Source organism: Oreochromis niloticus, linkage group LG16 (assembly GCF_001858045.2).
Source record: "Oreochromis niloticus isolate F11D_XX linkage group LG16, O_niloticus_UMD_NMBU, whole genome shotgun sequence".
Classification (NCBI taxonomy): domain Eukaryota; kingdom Metazoa; phylum Chordata; class Actinopteri; order Cichliformes; family Cichlidae; genus Oreochromis; species Oreochromis niloticus.
The window spans coordinates 15753591-15777790 of NC_031987.2; the positions used below are offsets into that span (position 1 = coordinate 15753591).

The 24200-nt window shown below is 37.1% G+C and overlaps 1 protein-coding gene across 1 annotated transcript in view; it reads left to right on the top strand.

The window, feature by feature from the left end:
- Window positions 1-1530: 1530 nt before the first annotated feature.
- The window catches only part of b3galt1b (UDP-Gal:betaGlcNAc beta 1,3-galactosyltransferase, polypeptide 1b), a 56039-nt gene continuing 33369 nt past the window's right edge, over window positions 1531-24200 (top strand). Inside the window, exon 1 of the mRNA XM_025904025.1 lies at window positions 1531-1653. The gene's annotated coding sequence lies outside the window, so the exon portion shown is untranslated. The remainder of the gene's footprint in view (window positions 1654-24200) is intronic.

Genomic DNA, 24200 nt, shown 5'->3' on the forward strand with positions numbered 1-24200 from the left:
ATGTGGAACTCTGCAGTTATTGAATTTGCAGAGCGTTGGTGAAGTGGTCTGCCACATCATGGGTGAGTTGCTGTGATTGCTAAACGCTTCCACTTTGCAATAATAGCACTTTCATTTGATTATGGAATATCTGGGATGTGAGTGATTTAACAAATTGACTTGCTTCTACAATGGCATTATATTACAGTACCAGAGTGGAAATTAGTGAGCTCTTTTGAATGACCTATTCTTTCACAAATATTGGTAAAGGGAGACTAAGGCAGACTGCAGGGCTTGGTGCTTGATTTTATATGCCCGTGGTAATGAGAGTGAAAACACCTGAATTCAAAGAGTTATTGGATGAAGACTTTTATCCATAGAGCTTAGGCCACAGTCCACTTTGGTTCCTATTAAACTGCCAGACAGCAAATTTTATTTTATTTAATAAAGAAAAGAAAGCATCTCAGGATATAAAATGTATATTAAGAAAAAATTAAAATATCCATCCAGTGTTTCAGCATTATTGCATATGGTGCACTTTATATCTAGGTACACATTTTCACCATTAACGAGTTGTTTATTGGCACGGATTTTAGAAATATACTGGCTCCTTTTTAGTCATTACAAAGTGCTTCTTGACAGTCTAGTAGTAGTCAAATACTTAAAAAAAAGAAAGAAAGAAAAAAGAAAAACACAATTGAATAGGGAAGATGGTAAAATTTAATTTGGAACACTTAAAGTGTAGTTTTTGTGTATTAAGAATTTATCTGTTGTTAAGGGAAAATGGTTATTCAAGTCACCACCTAGTAAGATGTATGCCTTTAAAGCAAAATAGGAATCCAGTTCTTCTTGTACTTGGTAATAAGTACAACTTCTATACTTACTACCAAGAAACAATTGGCAGTAAGTAAAGTTATTAGGAGGTTAATAGAATCTTCTTAGTTACCTTATAGAATAATGTCATAATAACTACAGTACTAGACCTATTTGTTACAGCCAGTCACGCAACCCGAAGTAACAGCCAGAGGTCTCCTTACTACGGTTCGGGGCCGCGGCCCTGGCGAGGTAACATATTGCTCGCATATCGTTGTCATTGCCAATAAGTTAGTCTTTTGGACTGATAATGAACTTTTTTCCAGGGTTACCTGTTGTGTTTTTGTGCTTGAGGGTGATCTCACTAATCTTGTATTTGTTGTTATATTGTTACCTGTGTTTGCCCCCTGCTTTATCTAAACATCGTGGCAATAAAAAACCAAACCAAACAAAACCTTACGTGTATCTTTAGAAAGACATAAACTGAAACACAAAATACCTCAGTACTCACTTCATTCACTCAGCTGTTTTATCTGCGGGATGAACGTGTTGTCTGGTTTGAAACAGTTTGCAGGAGTTGACGATGAATTCTCCCACAGCGTCAATCTACCTTGCTACTACAGTAGTATCTCTGAGCAGCCCTCACTCTCTTCCTTAGAGCGGATTGGTGAGGCTTGTATTGGATTACGCTCCGATTGGTCGTCGGCTTCTCATAGAGCGGTACGTCAGTCCAGTTGCACCACCGCCGTCATGTTTCACCCCCCTCCTCAGTCGAACAACGGTGCTTTTTAGGATGCTGGAGCAACGCGGTATCATATCATCAGGACCACAAGTCTGAGTGGGATGGAGACAGTGAGTGAGGTACGTACAACCAGGACGTTTTTCCTCTTTTCCGTGCCAATAAGCAGCGAAAGGTTACGCTTCACTTATCTTGGGGGATGCATTACGCAGGGATGGTTCTACTTTTGAAAATTTCTGCACTATGAGTGGATTCATCCGTCCTCGCATCATCTGTCCTTCCACATTTCCGAGCGCTCATCCGCAGGTTTTCGGGTGTCCCCTCTATTGTTGAGCTTTGGTCTTTGCTTTAGTACGTTCGGGTTATACCCGCTTGGGTCTTTAGGGTTGCCGTTTGGCGACTTCGGTGCAATCCCCGCTGAGCACTCCCTGATCTCCGTCCTCTTTGGCACGGCTGTCACCTCTGCACTCACCGTTAGAAATGCGTAGTTTGTCCGGGGCAATGAGGACACCAGGCATAGGTAGCCAAGTTACAATGCACCCGAATCAAAGTTTAAACGGATGCATTTATTCAATTTTTATGCGATTTTTTTCTCGTCGCTCGCTTGCAAAGAAAATAAATCTTGTAAGAAAATATTAAAATTTTAAAGATAGGCTATATTTGTCGTGACTGATGAATAATATAAGCTTTACGAAATCGCATAGATATATGGAAAGAGAAACGTTCTTCTGGATATTTTGCCCAAAATATATAAACCTCTAAATAAATGAAATAAAAGTCGTCTTGTATAATTGTTAGTGTTGTATCATAATTGTTATTTATTATCTGTTAGTAGTGAGTGATGCTCAGTGGATCAGACTTTGGTGTCCAGTGGCAACATCTCCAAAAAGAAGAAAATGGATGCTCTTAAATTTCCCTCACATCACCTTGTGAAAAGACCTCTTTTTAGTGAATTCACAGAAGCTGTTAGCGTCCTTAAACCTTAATACCTATGCTTAATTTGAGGCTTTACTTAGTCTCCATGGTAATATTGAAATATCATTTTATCACTTATGTAGCAAACAGTCTGATGAGAATAATAGGAAGGTTTAAAGTTTAGAGCCAAGAGACTGCAAGCTCTTCCTAAGAGTTGTGTTTCTTGCTGCATCTGCTGGGTCATTTTAGATCACTAGCTGGATCAAACGCTAATCCTCTTTGTGATGCAGCCATATGATGGTTTCCATTGCATGTCCATCTGCCCATACAGTCATTAACGCTCACTGCCAGACTGCCTCTGCCTCTAGCAGTGTCTTGTTGTTTATGTTGTATGCAGCTGATCATGTGCCTATACTTGCTCATATAGGTCCGTGTACGTGTCTGTGCTCTGCTTACTCTGATTGCTCTCACTAATCACATTTCTGCAAGGTGTAATTAGTCACGGGAATCTAAAGCTTTAATCCTTGGTTAAAGTACTGTATCTTTGCTTAGTCAGTGGTGCTTCCCGTGTTACACTGGGCTTACAATCAGCATTTATTTAGAGCTTGTGAGTGCATTTTACATCGAGGCTGTTCTAAATAAATGGCAGCACACAGAGGAGAAAATGTCAAACTGACTCTATTATTGAATAGAAATCATCTGTAAAAATAAGGGCATTGGCATATATTAGATTATTAGTGATTCTCAGTGGTTGGAGAAATAGGTATAGTTTAGATAAATGCATAAGAAATCTAATTATACATAAAAAGGTATCATGTTTATTATGTTGATCTGTGTAAAAATCACCGTTCTATTCTTGCATGGTAAATTTTAATCATTCAAAGGGCAACTGAATGAAGTCAGGACAATAGCTCTGTATTTACCCATCCAAAACAGCCAGGACTTGCTAATAATAGGCTGACATGTGCACAGCTTATTTTCTTGCTGTATTTGTGCCAGCTCTTTCTCTTCCCTAAAAGCACAGATTGACAGACTTTTTACCAAGAAACGTATAACATCTCCTGGCATATCTGAGAATAGCTCATTCAGTCTGAAACAGCAGTTTTTCATCATAGTCCAGTTAAAACACAAATAATAATTAAGTAATGATCCAAGGAGTAAACAGTAACATGACCACAACCAAAGCAGCCCCATAACATTTAGGAAAAATGTGCTGTAAAGAAATCAATGGCTACCACAGGACCACAATCTATGGATCTAATTTCTTGTGTGTCACTCACTCTGCTACTGTAAAGCAGGATGATATACCTGCTTATACAGAGCAAAGTTATGATTTCATGTCTACCTAGTATGTTTCTGAGAGTGGCTCTTCCCTATCTTCCCAAGAAATTTAATGCTTTTTTGTTGAGATGCTATACCAATAACATGCATCTTTTACAGTGTGAGCATCTTAGTGGGTGTTTTGTGTGTAAAAGTGAGCTATTAGTCTATTAATGACCCTTAGTGAAACTGCAGCATGTAAGGAGCATGGAACTGACTGATTGAATTAATGAAAGCAACCACAAGAAGCTTGTGTTTTGAAGTGGTGATCATTTGTACATACTGTGACAACAGTCATAATGATAACAATCAGGGATCACCGTGGTATCATTCTAGTACTGGGAACTGCTTCTTTACTGACTGATTTGTTCTAAAATATTCTGTTTCTGACAGTTTGGCTTTTTGCCACTTTGTTGCAGTTTGACTGTGATGACACAGTGTTATCACTGTTGTGCATGTTTTGGGTAGACAGGACTGTTTAAACGTAGCTTCTGGGTCTTAAAAGTGGAAATGCCTAAAAGCCTCTCCTGGACTCCTGTAGTAGCAAAAAAAAACTTCCAGTCGTATAGACGTCTATGAAAAACTCCATTGAAAATCATCAAATTGTTCTGTGTGTTTATAAAAATTTTTTAACATATTTAATGTATCTGTTGATGTAGCTGCAGGTTTTTTTTATTATCATGGATTAAATGTGTTCTTCAGCTCTGAAAATTGCAGTTCTCCCTATTATGCTATCTGGCATACTCTAAAATAGTGTAAAATTTTGATTCTACTTTGATGGCCTTTAATTCGAGAATGTTATTGGATGGCAAATAAATTGAGAACATGCTGCGTTGGCAGCAGTAATCTTTTTTCTTTTTTAGGGGTGGACCTTTATTGGCTGTACATCATTATCAGCCAATGATCACTTTCCTGACTGCCAAAAAAACTGGCAGCTATCACTGGTTGTGCATTGTATCTCATCAGTTTGCAGTCTGGGGTCGAGATCATAAATGTGCATGATAGAATTTCACTATGCTGTGATGAAGGACTTTAAAACAGTTGTATTTCATAATGACTGGAACAAAATAGAAGATACACAACAAGAAGACCAAAACAACCACAAAAAACTCCAAAAACTAAACAAACGCAAAAACATCAGTAACATCAACCAGGGATGCACAGATTGTGAAATTCTGGGATATAAAAATCTGGCTGCTATCCAATGCCAGTACTGATATTTAATTTAGTCTTTTTACTTTGTTTTGTTTTTTCCTTTTTGTTTGTTTTCCCCCCCAAGGAAAAAATAAATATTTTTTATTAAAAAAAATAGCTGTGATGTGTCTTAAGGTTCTTTATCACACTTAAAAAAATGTAACCGGCAAAAAAAATGATATAATCAACATTATTGGCCACTGAGTTCAGTTGATGTCATTTTTTGTCCATGTATACCGATATATCAGTCAACTGGGCCAGTATCAAGTGATACTGATATTTGGACCTTTTATTAGATTAAAAAAAATGTAAAACTCAATTGTTTCAGCTCAAATGTGATATACTCTCAGTGAATCCAGAGAATATCTAATGTGACAGATCACCTCCAAATCAAATTTACATATTTCTTCCTCTGGTTTGTAGTGTAATTTATCCATGCAGATGATTTTGGTGAGAATGGCCAAGTTCTGGAATTTAAAAGCCCAAAAAACAAAAAAGCCCAAAAAGTCTGTAACAATCCAAAAAAAAAAAAAAAAACAAAAGAAAAAAAACATTCCACAAACATTATATTAGGGATATTTTCTTTCTACCGAACATCATCTGTCAGCCAGAAGAATGTAGTTAGCTGTCATGGCATCATGAGCACTAACATCTTGTCAATGGGAGGAATTTGTTTCTGCACAGTAATTCAATTGGTGTGTGGTCTTCCAGGCCAGGGGAAAAATCTGTTCCTTTAAAGTTTTTATAACATTATCAGTTCTCAGACATATTGAGAAGTACTTGATTTATTGATGATCAGACAGTGAGCTGCTGCATGATTAAACAGAAACCAAATCAATCAGCGCAGTAGGAGGCACACAAAAAATTAATATAAGTTCTACAGTTTTATTTTGAAAGTGTCAGGAAAATCGAACCAATGATTTAAATCAGCACGGCTGTTATGGGGTCTAATATTTAATGATTTGAGGTACTGGACTGTATGGAAGCTGAAAACCTTCAAGAGGTCGTCGCAAATCAAGTTAGGCTGAGAGGGAAAAGAAAAATATGAGCCTGGAAAAAAGAGATTTCATAATGCACAGGATCAGTACCTTTTGAGGTCCAACTTTAAGAAAGGAGAGCTCAGGGAGAAAAGTGAGGGATGGGTGAAAGGATGACGCAGAGTTTGCATTGATGTGAAGAGATCTGTAAAGAAGGATGGATGAAGCGAAAGGCTGTATGGGTGAAAGAGAAGAATGGGAAGCCTCCAGTAGCTGAATGCTTACAGCACATATTTGCAAAGTGCACAATTTGAAGTACTTTGCAAGTATTTTGCCCTTAACATTCCCAGTAGCCTCTCCTCTTGGGAAAACACCAGAATCATTCAGAAAAGATGACCTCTTTCAACTCAGTTTATCACATGACATTAATAACTGTTTTTGTGCTTTTTCTCTGTTTTCAAGAACCGCAGACGATTTACAGCATCTAACATCACAATTGCAGAAGCCATGTAATCACTCTCTCCAGTAGTAATGCTTTTACTTTAGCTGCTCAAATACCTCATGTTCAGAGTAATGAATTAAAATGTCTAAATCCCAAAACTGTAACATCTTATATGTCCTATTTTTGTGTCTATCCTGATCCGTACAGCTATATCAGCTACAGTAGTTATTCTTCTTTTACCACAATGAAATTAAACCTACGATAAACAACTATATTAACTATATTAATTGTCTTGTATAAAAAGAAACAAAGACAAATGCATGTAATTTCTTATTTGCAGCAATCTGATTACGATTTCTTGCTTTCCACGACACAGCGTGATGCGGTTTCTGTTATACATGGAAACCACACTAACGTCCATCCATCTATTGTTCGGTTTTTGGCATTGTACTGCGACCAGTAGATAACATTAGGGGTCTCGGCCATGTTTGCTGGGTTTTGGTGGAAGAAGTGTGCAGTACGAAGTGATTTAACAAGTGTGTGATGACACAAAGTTTAGAAAATTTCATTTTACTATGCATGAATTAGGTTTGTCAAACCTAATGCATACACAGTAAAATCCATTCTCAGATGCTAATCACGACTAAAAATTACTCCTGCAATTTATTAAACATTTACAGGAGTTTTGATGCCAGCAGTGTCATCTTTGTCTCCTTTAGCTGATACACAACTTCACAGAGCTCCCAGCAGACAGGCAGGTAGCAATAAGGTAGCGGCTAGCAACTATGGCTAATAACAAAAACAATAAAATTAACATGGGAGCTAGGCAGCAAACGCTATGAGCCCTGGCTGTCTACAACTTTATAACAGATAGGGTTAATTCACATGGTAACCCCATTATTTGTTAATAAAATGTGTTGTTTCTCAGACGCTGAAGCTGAGAAAAGTCTAACATTAACAGAAAAAGTAGCTGTGTAGCTTAAAAAGGCTAATTTGATTAGCAATAAAAATGTGGAGCCAAGTCACCAGAAGCACTGCAACACCTCAGACAAACTAAGTAGAAATGGTCTTTTTGTTTTTTGGCACTACCTTTTTTTAAGAGAATCTTAAAATATTTTCATATTTACACTTTACCTTTTTGTTAATATATATTTTTATGTATAGAATTATGCTGTCACTGATATTTTTGTTGTATTGTGCTAATTATTTTTTTTTTTTAAATGCCTCTTAATTTTATGTCTTTTTTTGCCTCGGTGGTATAGAAAAATGGCACGGAGTATTTTCAGGTCAGTGTTTGCTTATGGCTTGTCTAACAGCTAGCAAATAACAGTTTGTTTTCGCGGTTGCTGACATACTTTGTCTTTGGTAAAACAAATCCTATTAATCACCGGAAAATTCCAGCCCAGAGGCAGTCCGGTAGCAGCAATGAAAGATAGATTTAGAGGATACAAATTTAAATGCTGATGGTGTCGTTTTTCAGTGGCAATTACAAAGAACAAACAAAATAGATTTCAGAATAAAAAGTTATAGCAAAAATGCTGTTCAATGTCTTTTTAATGCTACAGCTAAACTAGATAAATGCATCACACAGAAATGTGCCTTAACTTCGTCGTACATTTAAATTTGCATTTTTACATTTTAATATAAAACTCCATTATCTTCACAGGACTTTGACTTGTTTACTGTCTCCAACATAATTGTATTTTATTAAATTTATGGTGCTTTATCGCATATAGCACTCTCCTACTTTTCAGCATCTTGTTAGTGTGTCTCTGCATCCGAATGTTCCCAGCTTTAATCATTCTGATCCTCCTACACACCTACTGTAATTACTTTTTGTTTTCAATCTTTCAACAAGACTCTGGAGGAGCCTCTGTGTTTTTTCCCTCTCATTAGTGGTATTCTTCTCATTTATGACAATGCGGCGAGAAAAAAAAAAACGGTCATGATTTGGAATGCAATTCTAGATATTTCCTGTTACTTACATTTTGGATTTGTTTTGTGCTAAAGTTGTGCTGCTGTGTAGTTTTTCAAAAAACTACAAACGAAATGGTGAAATGTCACCGATTCCTTAATGACAATATTGGTTGATTTTGTCAAGCTATTTATACAGTAAATTCTGATCTTGCCTTGTTTAGTATACCACATAAAACTTGTGGCGTTAGAATAAATCTGATCAGTGTTTCTTTTACTCACAAGTACAAATACTGAGATAGAAGAATTATATTTTACTGGGAGGTACATAGGAACAATTCCAGGCAGTGACTGGTTTTGAGCTACCTTATTAGAGGAATGAGTCTGAACTGGGGCTTGTTCTTGTGTGACTTGATTTCCCCAGTGACCAGCAGACCAAACCATTTTTATTGCTGTGACAAAAAGAGCCATGAACAAGTTCTTTAGGAACCATGACCCTCAAATGACAAAGAAGAAAAGTTCCAAAATCAGCTTTAGCAGTGTTCCTCCAAATCATATAGCTAGCAAGTTTGTCCTAAGGAACAGAGCATGAGAAGCATTAACAGCCTGTATTTTTTAAGCTTAGATTAACTGGTGTGCAAATGTTTGTTTTTGGGTGTAATAATCTGAATCTATTTGCTGGCAGCACATAAGATAAACACAAAAGCCAAACTAATACAGCCAAGGGAGAAAATACCAGAGCAGAATTAGATTCCTATTGATTTATTAATAATTTCTCATTACTGCCTAAGAAAAAAACATAATGATAAGGTGTGTTATTAATACAAATTAATTAATACTAACTACTATAAATACTAATAGTGCTACTAATATGTTCCACTACTGTTTGTTGCTCATGGATATTTCCAGTACAGTCCATATGCATTAAGATGCTCTGTAGTCAACCATAACTAAGCAGTGTTGTAATCCTTCAGCATATATTCTCTGACTGCCAGTCAGTCTCAGCCACATCCCAGCAGAGCAGCTTCATCGTCTTTAACAGTTTCTGAATTTGTTTCAGATCTGATTTATTTTCCTCATGCTTCAGCAGTTCACAATCCCTACAAATTTATCCTGAAGTAACAAATTACTATGCACAGAGAGCAATTTTTTTCCTCTCTACAAATAATCCAAATGACCCTCGGAGGGATTGAATAGCCATCCTTATCTACCTTAAACTCTTGAAAGGATAATAGGATGGATACAGTACTCAGTGTTCCTTTATCCAGGATACTGTCGCAGGAATTTTGTATTCCTTATCAGACATTTTGTCCAATTCCAGTTTTCAGAGATGTGCCCTATATACAGAGTAGTATGAAGTGGAAAGCAAAGGTTTTGAAGGTCAGATTACTGATTACAGTTGATGATGACGTATAGTTAGATATTTCTCTCCCTAGAAACATCTTCATGGTGAATTGAGAGTTTGTGTATAATTTGATAATCATTCTATGGACTCATGACTGATTGTTTAGGAATACTTTATAATTCTAATAGTGAGGAGAGCTATGCGGGCAAAATTTCATCCACCTCAGTGGAGTAAATTTGGTCTGTTTACCAACAGAAACCAGCCACTCCAGACTTATGTTCCTTTATTTAAACTCCAGTTGAAGGCACTCACTCACACAAGGCTTAGTGTGATATGATTGTGCCCAAATCAGCCAGTTAAACATTTTCACTCATTACATCCTTTCTAGGGATAATCTCTGGACCTCATCTTGATTTTGCTGGTTCGGTTTACCCTAATTCACCTTACAGAGTAGAATAACAACACAGATTAAACACAAGATAAAAACTGCCTGTGACAGTCACTGTAGGGAGGGAACCCAAATGCAGGACAGACAGGAGGCAGGGTAGAAGTCCAGAATCCAATCTTTAATCCAAAAAACAAGCAATGATTATACCTACAGTTCAAATGAAGAAGAGGCAAAAGTCAGTGTCAATTAAACAGTTCACACAGTCATAAGCAAAGAGATAATATGTCAGGGAAAACAAAACGAAAACATGAGGTATATAAAGAACACAAGGAATAGAAGTAAAGTCTGGATAACTTGACTAAAGAAGGAAGGAGATAATCTGTTTAGTTTTAAGTGAACAACAAGATGTATATATATTTACCAGATACCTTGCTAGTACTGGTTTGGAACCCCTTTTGCCTTCGTAGCTGCCTTAAATATTCATGCCATAGATTTAAAGGTGCTGGAAGCATTACACAAAGAATATGGTTCATATTGCGATCATAGCATCACACAATTGCCGTAGATTTGCACAATATCTGTGCTGCATATCTATGATGAAAATTTCCCGTTCCACCACATCCCAAAGGTGCTGAAGTGCATTGAGATCTATTGACCGTGGAGATTATTTTATTATAGTGAATTCATTGTAAGTTTGAGAGGATCTGAGTTGTGACATGGCACATTACCATGCTGGAAGCAGCCATCAGAAGACGGATACACTGTGGTCATAAAGACATGAACACGGTCAGTAACAATACTCAGGTAGGCTGTGGTTTTTAAACTCAAATTCTAGCCCTAAAATCTGAACGTTGTAGTAGTCCATCTACTGCAAGGTTCAACCTGTGCATTTAAAAGATGGTCATCAGCATAACTTGGTTGTAACAAGTCATTATGTCAGTTACTTTTGCCTTTCTGGCAGCTTGACGTGCTCCTCTGGCATCACCGATACACTTTCACCTTGAGAACTGCTGCTCGCTGGATATTTTCTCTCTCTCAGACCAATCTCTGTAAACTCTAGAGATGGTTGTCTGGGGAAATCCCAGTAGATGAGCAGTTCTGAAATATTCAGACCCACCTGCCTGGCACCAACAGCCATGCCATTCATTATTCTTCATTCTGATACTCAGCTTGAACTTCAGCAGCTCATTTTGTCCTTGTCTGTATTGTCTAAATGCATTGAGTTGTTGGCATGTGATTGGATGACTAGATATTTGTGTAAATGAGCAGATGAACAGGTGTATCTAACAAGGTACATTGAGTGTGTACTGAGGGGGGTTGATAGGCTAATTGAACGCAGGTGTGACTAATCAGGGCAGGGCACGCAATCACATAGGAGGGAAAAACTAACAAAGACAGGAAGTTAAAGTGACAGAAAAACACAAAGGCCAAGAATAACAAAATTAAAGAGGAAATTACTGAATTGAAACAAAGACTGTATTGTTGTCTTGGTTTCTGCTCATGTGTAGATTGGGTGATTGGTAATAATAATCCGACCTTCCACCAATCAACAAAAGACCTTTGTATGCACACTATTAAGTTTTCCCAAAGTAACTCTGTTCCTCCTCTTAACCTAAAAGTAACCTATTCTAATAGTGTGACTTCCTGAATTACATTTTCTCATTCATTAAAGAAACAAAAATATTCTCTGCTGCCTTTTCCCAGGATCACAGCTTTGTACTGTTGCCAAAAGCCAAGAACAAAAAACACCACAGCACATTGTTGTATCGTCAAGTCAGCCAACATTTGAACTGTGATTGTATAACAGCTGGTTGCATAACACCAGAAAGAGTTCAGACTTCGTGTTGATAGATTTAATTGGTGTTTTCGCTGCTGTTTTCCAAAAATATAAATGTTCCAACCTTGTATTTTAATAGTGTACCAAAATAGTGGTGTTTGAATTTCATTGGAAATAATTGAAGTCTGTCAATCTGTGAATAGAAATCATTTACAGCTAAAGTGTGAAAATCACAGATTGCTTTGACTGTGAACGTGCCAATTATCGAAGAAAAGGACCAAATTACCAAATGCTATTTCCAAATGATTTTAACTTGATTGACTGGCTGTGCTTGTCCAAGAAGTTACACAATAAAGGCCTGACATAAGTGTAAATAAATAATAGCAACATATGATATAATGATAAGTTAACAACCAGGTAAATATTCTGTGCTCATTTATACATTTTAGCTCATTCAAGGTATAAGCATGAGCAGGTTAAAATAAAATGATCCAGTTTGAGAAATTCTCCAGGCACTGAAAGCACAAAGTGACAAAGATCTGTTTGGTTGTTGACCTTAACCGAAGAGCATTTGTGTCTTAAAACATGAACTGAATTCTGACAGCAGCCTTGCTTTATCCATATTTATATTGGTGTCATCCAGGGCCCTGTGTGCCAACATGACACAAAAGAAAGCTGCCCACAAGTGCACAACGCAGAGCCTTTCAGAGTGAATAGGTGGTTTCTGGAGGTCTCAACTAGTTATTATTCCAACTATATACAGTATTAATTCAGCTATATAGTGAAATACCGCAGTAAACTAGAGATATATTCCGAAAACCTTTTTTACTTGATCTAGAGCTGCTACTACAAAAACTATGGGCTGCCTGTGATCTCAGTGCCATTCTTCCCTCTCAGGGTACAGAGTAATGGAACAGCCTGTGAAGGTGACACTAAACCTGCACCTTTCACCAACCAGTGTGCAGCCTGCTTGGAACTGATATTTCCAAGAATCCCCAGACAATTAGTGAAGTGGAGCCTTGATGGTGACTGCAGACCTCCAAGTCCCACATCATACAGTATAATGTGCTTCGTTGTACAAGTTGAGGTGTGTCATAAACATATATATCCTAAAGCCTTAGAGCTGTCATTGTAGTGGTTGCTTGAAAAGGGGGCTTCTAGCTTTGAATTAAAGAAAGCAATTTTAGTCAAAGGAATCAAGGATATGATAGTTCCCTTCAAGTTTTTCAAGCACTTCTTCTTCCAGCATGCCCGTGGAGAACTGCGGGGAAGCTAGTGTTTTATTTTTTTTTCTTAGCTTTTCCTTCTTAAAAACATTTTCACCCATCAACTCAGTAATTGTAGATGATACATTTTTGAACAAGGTAATGATGCCCCCCGAGTTTTTGTAAAAGTCACTTATTCAGGAGGCATTCTCCCTCGGAGGGCAGTTACGTGGGGAACACGTATTCGATGATATTATTTTATATTCAGTGACAGTAATAAGAGGTGTTGCATTTGAAAAAAAGGAACAAATCCGCGACAAATTAAATAGGCTTCTTCAGATAATGGGGTTGAAATCGTCTGTTATCACTTTGCTGGGGAGATATTGGATGATAGTGTCATGTGGGGAAAACTCTATGTTATGTTTTCTGTCTGCTTACAGCAAGTTGAACCATACTAGACCAGCTGATTGAGACCAGTAGCAAACCATTATTTGCTTCATATTTCAATAATAATTAATCAGTTAGATTTTGGTTTGGACATTGCTGAATGCAGAGGAGTGTAACTAACTATGTTTTCCTCGGTCCGTTTAAGCAAGATTAAATATCTGCTCCTGAAGGATATTTGAAAGCTGAAATGAGGTACAGAATATATGCCAGGACTGAAAGGAAGAATATGAAACAGAAGGAAAAAAATTATTATTATTATTATTTTAAACTCTAGCCTCCAGCCAAATAAAAATTTCTTTTGTAAACAGGATATTTTTGAGTTGAATATAGCTTTGCAGCTGTGGTGGGGCATGATTGCCGGCCAGCCTGGGGTGCTGTAAAAGCCTTTCCTCCAGCCCAGTCACTTACTGTAGGCAGCAGGAAAAACAACTTTGACAGATCAAAGTATTCATTAACATATTCAGCACATTAAAATAAAAAAAAGCATGTGTAAGTCTCAGGCCACTTGGCAAAGTCACTTTAAAAGCTGTTTGACATAGTCAAAGTCATATAAACAAACTGGGTAAACTGTATTAAAATACACATTTTTTCCCTCAGTCACACAAACAAAAATCAAATTTGTCCTTACTTACAAGAAAAAAGTAACATGACAGTCTTTAAACAAGTGTTCAAATAAATGTATATCTCATAAGTCCAAAAAATATCCCAGTCAAAACAGTCAAATCCTTGGGGGGTTCGACTGTTTTTGGGAACTTCTGTTTATATTTGAATATTTTCTGGTTGAATTTTCTGTTTGATTCGTAATATGTTTATATTATCATCTTTATGTGTGTCTTTAGCATTCCTATTTCCAGTCACTATTTTTTTTACGAGAGTATTAGTTTCCTGAAGTTTTCCCTTTACGTCTTCCTTTCGTTTTCATTTCATCATGTTAAGTTTACTATTGTGTTTAGCTGTTTCCTGATTTAGTTTGGCGGTTAGTTGTGTCGCGTGTTATGCATTTAGTCTTACTTCTCCAGTTCGTTATCCTAATTAGTTTAGCCCGTGCCTAGTTCCCCAGCTGTGTCTAATTCCCTCATTAGCCCTCAGTGTGTCTGTGTGTATATATATAGCCCTAGTTTCCCTTTCTCCTTTGTCTCAGTATTATTTTCCCTCTATTAACACACCCTTCTGTTTTTCTGCTATTGAGTGTGTTGATCTCGGATTTCTGTTTATGCTCTTTAGCATTACACATAAAGAAAGGTTGATTTTTTTTGTGTGTGTTTCCTGATACTTAGATATCACAGGATCTCTCTTTTTTTTTTTTTTTAAAAAAAGTATCCCATTCATACGCAGATTACATGCTTAGAATAATGACGACTAATGATCATGACTGTAATAAATAAGATTTCAAGTCTCTGGAGGCAGAAAAGGTCAACTGTTATGTAAGCTGAAAATCCAAGTCTTTCAGGTTGCTGAATGCTGCTAATAAATAAAATATTATTTTTCATATCAGTGCTTAGTATATGGTCTTTAAGAAAACAAAGTCATTTCCCTGCAGAAATATGCAGTTGCCAAAGAGGGTCATACTTGGTTATTATTATTTTTTACCGATCAGAAGTTAAGATTTCATTGTTTTTATTTTGAAGCCTCCGGTCATGTCAATAAAAAAAAAAAAACCAAAACCCTAAGATTCACAGCTGACAAGTCTCACTTTAGTGTTTATGTAATGAGAGTTAGACCTTTTCAGCTGTCTTAAACAATAATAACACAAACGATAACAATACAAATAGTAATTTTACTTCAGTGTTTTAGGCAGTGTACTTAGCAGTGGTGCAAGCTGTGTGTTGAGAATGTCAATGTCATCCCAGTGCATTCAGGGGATTTAGTCATAGGCACATCAAAGCAAAAAATATTATGTTGTGTGAAGCAGTAGAAGCATCCAAAAGTCACCTTGGTTGGAAAATAAAACACTTTCTGAGCAACTGAATAGCTCCAGCTTATTAGCTTACTAGTTTGCATTAATTTATTTCTTCATGCTTATGTAAAATATACAAGATGTATCATGAAAATATGCTTGTATAAGTTGCACAGCAGAGGTAGCTGTTTTCTTCTGTGTTGTGTATGTAGTGTAAGCCGCATGACTTACACACAAGAGACTAATGAGGCCAGTCCAGAGCCACAGCTATGAAGATTGACTCAACCATTTATACACTGACTTCTTAAACCATAGAGCAGAAGTCACAACATGCTATTAATTGTAATGCTAATCCATAAACATTACAATTTTAAATTTAATTAGACATTAGAGCAATATTCTTTCAGGGACTAGTGCGCTCTTGTTATCCTTCTTTTTATGCTTTTTCCATCCGTTTGCTTTGGAGGTTTTATTAAGTGTCAGAGGTATGAAACTAGAGGGCATCACTTCAATTTGTACTCTGAGGTTTGGGGGGTGGTTTTGGTTTTTAATGTAAGGTTTTTATATTGGGTTTATATAATTCTATTGTTTGCAAAACACAAGTCATGACCATTTGATCTGTGCAAAATGTTATCAAGCAGCAGTGAGACTAGTTTCCTTGTTTAGTCTGGTAGCTCCATTTGAAATCCTGCAAATATATCCTGCACCGTATTTTAAATGTAATCAAATTTGAGGGGGGCGCTTTTGATACTGTAAAAACATGTTCATGAAGTTGGCAGCCAATCAAAAGAAAGCTGGCTTAAACAGACTAAGAAGGAACTCATTTAAAAAAAAAAAAATAAAAAAAAATGGTTGTTTGATATAGTGGGTGAATTTAGGGGCTACACCATGGCTCAGTGTAAGATTATAAGATTAATTTGAACTGTGAATCATTTAGATCTACTCTAGGAGAGCCCAAGAATAAAAATGTGGTGCTGAACATGAGCAAAACGGTTCCATTTAATGAATAGTAAGCTTTGATACATACTTGAAATAAGTATTAGTAGCCATACAGTAAAAATTGTTCTCCTAAGGGCCACATGGAGAACATGTTGCCCAGCTCACCTATAATAAGCACATCCCCAGGGATAATATTATGGAAAGAAATATGCATTCACCTGCCACTGCCTCCTCATTAGCCAGGTCCTGTCTGCCCACGAGGTCATGCTGCTATGCAGCGCTGGGTCGAGGGAAGGAAAAGCAAAAGTCTTGAAGCGAGTCAGAGGGAATGTTAAGAAAATAAAATACTGCAAACAAACAAACAAACAAAAAACAGCAACAAAAACAAAACAATCTAATAAATTATACCTCAATTAAAAGGCAGGGATTTGGAAAATAATTCATTTTAAATGAAAGGTTAGAGCAGCCAAGAAAAAGTACTAATGAATTAAAATTACAGTGCATTTACTAATCTGAAAAATGAAGGCTGTTTATTTTTTTTTTTTTCTGGCACAGTGCTGTATTTCTTAATGCTTTGTATTTGTATGTCGGAGCACATTTCACCAGCTTCTTTGGATTAAAATTGACAAAACGTGGGCATACGTAGCCCACATTATGTTCCTCCTTGTTTCAGGCCACCTTTTCTTGTGAATGTCCCCTCACTAATGATGTCTGACAGGGACAGGTTGAAAGATAAAGGTTAATCACTCTGTGTCCAAGTGCTTAAAGACCCAAATCCTTTCTGCAGTGCCATCCTTTGTATTTCAGGAGAGTACCTGCAGTACCTCCCCATTTCCCTGCGTAATTGGTTTGTAGAAAGGGAAACGTTTCGCGACAAAGTGTAGATAGAGAATGTTTTGATGTGTTTGTAATGACTTCAGAGTTGCAGAGGGTTTGCTCTCTAGAATAACAACTCATTTCTAATTTCTTATTCAATAATTTTTCAAACAGGCCTGCAACTCCTGGGACTAATTATGGATTGGTTGCTGTCCTTTTGGATTTCACTGCTTAAGGCTACAGTATGTTATATATTACAAGGGCACTTTAACCAGACTTTTACTGTCATATTGCTTTTTGTTTGACGACAGTATATTAAACGTAAGATGTTAAATCTTACATTTGTATGTTACAGCTCTACAAAATTATGACAAATATGGGAGAAGACAGCAGTGGACAGTGAAATAGAATATTTCTCATAATAGCATGAAGGAATCTATTAAGCAAATATATGACATGTTTTTTTTTTTTTTTTAACTGGATCCGTGGTGAAAAATTTTTATTGATTATTAACATGACTCAACTCTACACCCCTATTTTTTCTTTTTTCTTTTTCAGAATTCATTCAAAATAGAGCATTCATTCAATAACACAGCATAACTGGTTTTTAGCTTGTTGGGTCCTTGGACCAGTTGGACCACGAATTCCCTCAACCCAACATCAGCAATCAGGCTGAGACATCACAGAAAGCTAGTTGTGAACTTGCTAAGTCAAACCATTTTTTTTTTTTTTTGCACCTTCACTTAAAAGGGGTGGCATTGGCACCATGTGGCTAATCACAATTCTGGATAATGGATACTGCTGATTTTTCAGAGGAAGCTGAAACTACTGAGAGAAAAAATATAAAGGGGATAAACACACTAGACATGGAAATAAACACACTTACTACAGACAAAACAGCTGTGTAAGTGTCTGTGTTTGACTGTGTGTAAGAAGAAAAGCACTATACATTAGTTTGGTATTAAAAACACTGTATGAATGCATGAATACTATAGGTGCTTTGGTCTGTATGAAAAAGACCACTGTATTAAGAAAGGTGAGCTGATTTGAAGGCTGGAAAAATGCTGACCATGTAAGTTGACAGACTCATCATATTGATAAATCTATCATTAATGCACGGATGAATTATAATCAGTATTTCATTGAACTGATCTTTAAAAGACAGTTTTAGTTTCTATTCTTTCAGCTGCATCCTCGGTGGTGTTTTAATGATCTGTGAGCAAAGAAGGAATAAATGTAAAAATAGAATTCAAATGTAAGATTGGTCTACGTGCAAATTGGTGCTCTGTTCTTAATGCTTATAAAACAGATGACAGCCAACAGGAAGGGGAAAAAAGGAATAAAGATGCATTTAAGAATCTAATTCATTACTGATGTTCATTTAAGAAAGACAAAGGCTTGAGACACTATTAAAAATTTCAGACCCTGGTAGAGGGATCTTACAGAAATGCTATTCCCCAAAGAACTAATTGGTCAGGAGGCAGTGATTTCACATCAGTTGATCTCCAATCTGGAGCAGGTTATGTCTGCAGCATAGGTTACCATGGCGATGTACCCTGGTAAGAAGTGAACGGCCTTTATAGTACAGAAATGTTAACGCTGAAGTTACCTGGATGAGACACAATCCTGTACACGCTCAGATGGGCCAAACCAACTGATATCTCCAGCTGAGTTTTCCCTGATACCTTCAGGGACGTCTTGGAAAACGGAGTTCAGGGGCCATCACATCAGCAAATAGCATTCTCCCAAACATTCAGGTATTGTTCCCTTGGAGTTTTTCTACTTCAGCTAGTTCCGCGAAGAGTAATGTGATTCCACAGTAATTTACAGAGCTTTTGTTGACTCTCTCAACTGCACTGACTTGTGAAGAGCTAAATTTAAATAATCATGGAACAGAAAAGCAGTCTATCAGCAATGTGTTTTTTCAGATTTTTATAAAATAGCTGTAAAAAGTGCTAAACTGCACAAACAGCAAACATCTACTGTATATAGTAATTCATGCGATGCAGAAATACTTCCAGGTATCAGCTGAAGGTTAAAAATAAATTACTGGTCCTTTCATACAGAGTTTCAGTTATTGGGTTTGATTGATAGTGTCAGTACTCTTGCTGCAATCCATCATATGGATTGCACATAGTTTTGTTGCTCACATTATATGCCATGCATCCAGTAATGCCTCTGTGTGATTTATTGCTCTTATGTAAGGTCTGTCAGGAGATCCTTAGTTTTATTTGAAGTGGAAACAATGAGCATATACTGAAATTTAGAAATGAGCTTCTACCTTCCGCTTTCCTTTAAATCTTAGAAGACTGTATATAAAAACGTCAGTTCAGTGGTGCTGGGAATGTGCTGTACTTTATTTTGAATAAGAGGTGAACAAAGTGTCAGTGTTCAGTTTGCAACTGGCCTGTATTTGACAGTTTCACTGCAGTTTGGCCTTGAAAAATCATGAAAAAACAGTCCCCTCAAAACCTGAGCTGATTTTATTTTCTTCTTTTATTTGTATTTGCCTATTCTGTGCGAGTATTTACTTTTTTTTTCCATTTCGCAGCCCAGACACACCGCTTTTAATGAAACGTGTGACATACAAGGGTGGAGAGCTGACAGTCTGATGTTGAAATGTCCCAGAAAACGCTGCTGTTATTAATCTCTATTTCACACATTGCAGCATACACAGCAGAGCATATATTTGCTGTTTTTCACACCACATATAGAAACACTGCATTCAGTATGAGCTTCGATTTAGCGTGGTGTGTTGTTGTGAAGATTTTCTGCTGCGTCTTGCACATTCTCTTCACTGTAATCTGTCTCATCGCTGAATTACAGTAAAACTGCCAAGACATAATTACAGACAGTAACTATGATGAATCTAACTCTGTAATTACTCTGCAGTTCAATTTCACTCATCACTGACTGTCACTACCAATTACTGTCCTCATTTTGAGACATTTAGACATTTGGACAATGTAGGTCTGTGTTCTTTGGGATTATTTGTATAATCATAACTTATTTCAGAATTTTTTGTCAACTCATGGTTTGTTTGTTTTTTTTTAAACAGAAGTCATGCAGAGTACAGAATAGTCATCTGTTTAAATAAAATACATTTTTGCTAAATAGAAGTAGATCCAATTTAAAAACTAAAGTAAATTTAACACTATGATGAAGTGCTCTTTCTTGTACTTATTTTTTTGTTGTATCACTGTGTATTTTCTGTCACGAGCAGAGGTTGTGAGCAATGTACAGTAGATGAGGGCACCAGTGTTTGTTTGAGGAGATCCACCTCAATCAGAAGGGAGGTCATGTTCCTGTTGACGGTGATGATCAAACTCCAGGAAGCCCAGGCAGAGACGAGTATTGTGGCTTTCTTTTGAGCACATTGACCCTTCTTGGATAACCCTGTCACGTCATGATAAAATGCTGTTTTTTGCTAGAGGACTGTTCGCAGAGCTTTTACTACAAACAGATACATGGGGCACATTGATCCATCTTTGTGAAGGGGGCTGTTTGGTCTGTGGTAAAACTAACTGACAGCCTTGTTTTTGGAGCCTGTAGCAGAGTTTATAGTATGAGTACGGGAGTTTTAGTTTGATGTTAATGCTTATATGCTTAGGAAAAGAATGGAAGAAGGAAGTTGTGTCTATTCACATGTAGGTAGGCCAAGTTGGGGTGGCTGTAGCTCAGGCTGTAGAGCAGCTGCTGATCGGAAGGCTGGTGGTTCGATTCCTGGCTCCCCCAGTTTGTATGCCAAATATTCTTGGGCAAGATGCTAACCCCTACTTTCTCTCCGATACATCCATCAGAGTATGAATGCATATGAATGACAGAAAGCATTAAATTGATAACAGTGCTTGTGTGACTGGGTGTGTATGGGTGAATCCGGTGTGTTGTATAGAGTGCTTTGAGTACTCCAGGAGAGTAGAAAAGCGCTATATAAGAATCAGTCCATTTACCAAGTTGTTGACACGTGTTAAGATCAGAAGAAACAAAATCAAAAGCATCAGTATAGCGACATTAAACATTGTGATGGGACTACTTAGGCTGGGTCGAGTTTCCCTACTACATACAGCAGTGCCTTAATTCCTCATGTCATCAATTCAACAAGGTGCTGGAAGCATTCCTCAGAGATTTGGGGCCATATGACATGATGGCATCACACAGTTGTTGCAGATTTCTCAGCTGAGCATCCATGATGAAACTCTGCCATTTCACCAAATCACATCTCAAAGGTTCTCTATTGGACTGAGATCTGGTGACTGTAGAGGCCATCTGAGTACAATGAACTCACTGTCATGTTCAACAAACCACTTTGAGATAATCTGAGCTTTGTGACTTGGTGCATTATCTTGCTGGAAGCAGCCATCAGAAGATGCGTACACTGTGGCCATAAAGGCATGGACATGGTCTAATATACCAGAAGGCTGTGGTGCTCAGCTGGTTCTAATGGGCCCAAAGCGTGCCAAGAAAATGGCCCCCATGCCATTACACCAGCAGCCAGAACAGCTAATAGCCGGCAGCATGGATCCATGCTTTCATTTTTAATGTGAAAGTCTCCATTGAATAGACATATGTGTTAATGAGCAGATGAGCATGTGTACCTAATGAAGTGGCAGCTGTAAATGCCAATGGGATATAAAACATTGAGCTTATGACAGCCAAAGATTTATTCAAATTTGATAAGGCTACCAGTAATGCTTTAATCTTTAATAAATTCATTGGTAAATGCATATTCTGCATATAGAAGCTTACATTGCAAACTATGACATTCCATAAAATTAACAAAATACCAAGATATTGAAACTCAGATGGTCATAAATAGACAAGATATGAAGATTGCTCATTGTTAGTGGCACTGTCTTGTCTCGGGGGCTGGGTGGAAACAGAACATCTTTGTTCTCAGTGGTTCATCATTTACATATTTGATTGGGAGTCCTACATATGTAGCTGCTAGAGATTTGCCCCTTTTCAGCGGAATAATTGGAGCTAGAAAGTAGATTCTAAAAAAGTAATAATTGTAAGGTTTAGGAAATCAGGAGTTCAGTACTCCAGCACAAAGAGTTCAGTTCAAGGGATAAAATGTTTCCCATCTGACTGATGTCTGTGCTGACCCAGTTGTTGTACAAACAAGAGCCTTTGTACCTGAGCCTATTTGTTTCATTTTTTTTCTAACTCTGCCTGTTCCTCCCTATCTCATTCTCAGTTTGCACTGGTCACAGATTCTCCTGGCACTAGGCACTTGAACTTGAAATGAACTTTATTTGCAGCACTTAGAGTTGTTATGCACTTTGCTATTATGCATTTTTCTCTGTCACGGCGAGAGCCGAGGCGGAGGCATGTGACAAGTGTTTGTTTGATTGTGTGTCGAACTGCCAAACCGTGAGGAAGAAATCATAAAAGTTCAGTGGAGATTTGAGTGTTTTTCTCAAAATTTGGAAATTGCATACCGGCCTTCATAGAGCTCTCTTGGTGCCTTGCTTTCAATTATTGTATCATGCAGTCCATCTGTTTCCTTGCATGCTTTGATCCATATGTTTTATATTATAAATTGTTCCATTATGTAACCTGAGTAGAACTTACTTGAAGTAGGTTTGCTCAAAATTCATTAAACTTTTACCCCAGTCAAGGTTGTACAGTATATATGTATTAGATTAGTATTAGAATCACTCCACGTGAAGCCAGATATAATTTTAAGAAGAAATGCACCCATGTATTTTTGAATACAATCTAAGTAATGCAGCATATGCCTGGTCTTAGAGGCACACAGTCTCTAGAGGATCTTAAATTCTCTGTGCTCAGTAAAGTGAATTTTAGCCGTCCCCGTGGGCAAGCTCAGATGTGCAGCCAAACTGCCTGACTGAAACAAATGGCAATGTTTATTGTCAAGAATAAAGGATTTTTTTAAAAACTGGACAAACACCACAAAGCCATGTAGAGAAACAAAATATGTTTGCAAGGAAAATAATTGTAGATAAACAATTCAAACATATTTTATCTGCAAGATTTGGGTCTTGATGTACTGCCGCAAAGTCTGGCCTTTCTACACAAGCCAGCAGCATTGTCTTTTATACCCTACATAAAAACACATTTCTCTGAACCTGAAGCTGGCGAGTGATGAATGGCAGGCTGTTGTTGTGTTCTGCATGTTATTCTCTTGGCAGTGGGTCTGTAGCCTCTCACTTTTGAAAAGTATTAGACTTTCTTAACCCTGCTGTGATGGATATGGATTTCTTTTCACCTTTGAGTCAGATATCCATCACATCCAGATTTTTGGAACTATATAGAAATCTCAAAGAGTCTTTTTTTTTTTTTTTTTTTTTTTTTTTTTTAAGTAAAACATGGAGTGGGCACATTAAACAAATAGAGATTTGGGGAAATTAAGGTTTTCTTTTTCAGAGTATAATGCATTTTCTCTTTTGAATTAGCCTGACATTTGAGATGCATCTATGTATACCTACACGTAAAGTAAGGTGTGCACAACAGCTACTTCTTTTCTTGATTTAATTAAGATAGTTGTCTTTTTCTTCTCAGTCTTGAAAATATGAATCAATAGAGACTGAATGCTTAGTTTAGCATAAAGACTGGAAAAATGGGAAACGGTGAGGCTCTGTTAAGAAAAAATAAATAAATCTGTGATCCACAAACAAGCTATTAAATGTTCTTGAAGTTTAAATATGCTGGCAAACAGATGTCTTAACCTAACCTTTGGACAGTGCCTGGCTACCACTTCAGTCCATTAGCGTGTCAATTCAAAGCAAAGTAGCAAAGTTGAGGCAAGCTAATTGTCTGATAATAGCCTTCATAACGATCGGTTAGAAAATGAGTAAGTCAGCACTCGTACATTTGGCCTTATTTCCCAAGGGGTCACCACTGAAGAAAAAGAATAAGCATGCATCTTAAAATGTCTCTCTATTATAGTTATGAAAGGTAGTTTTAAATTGCAATAGGCTAGCTAGGGAATATTACAGATGAGTTTAGTGGCACAATAGTCCAAGACTATCAGGAAGAGATTGAAATATGACAAATATAATAGAGAAGTTAAATAGAAAACTTTGCAAAAGATTCACCTATTGGTGTGTGATACTGCAGTTTCTGATAT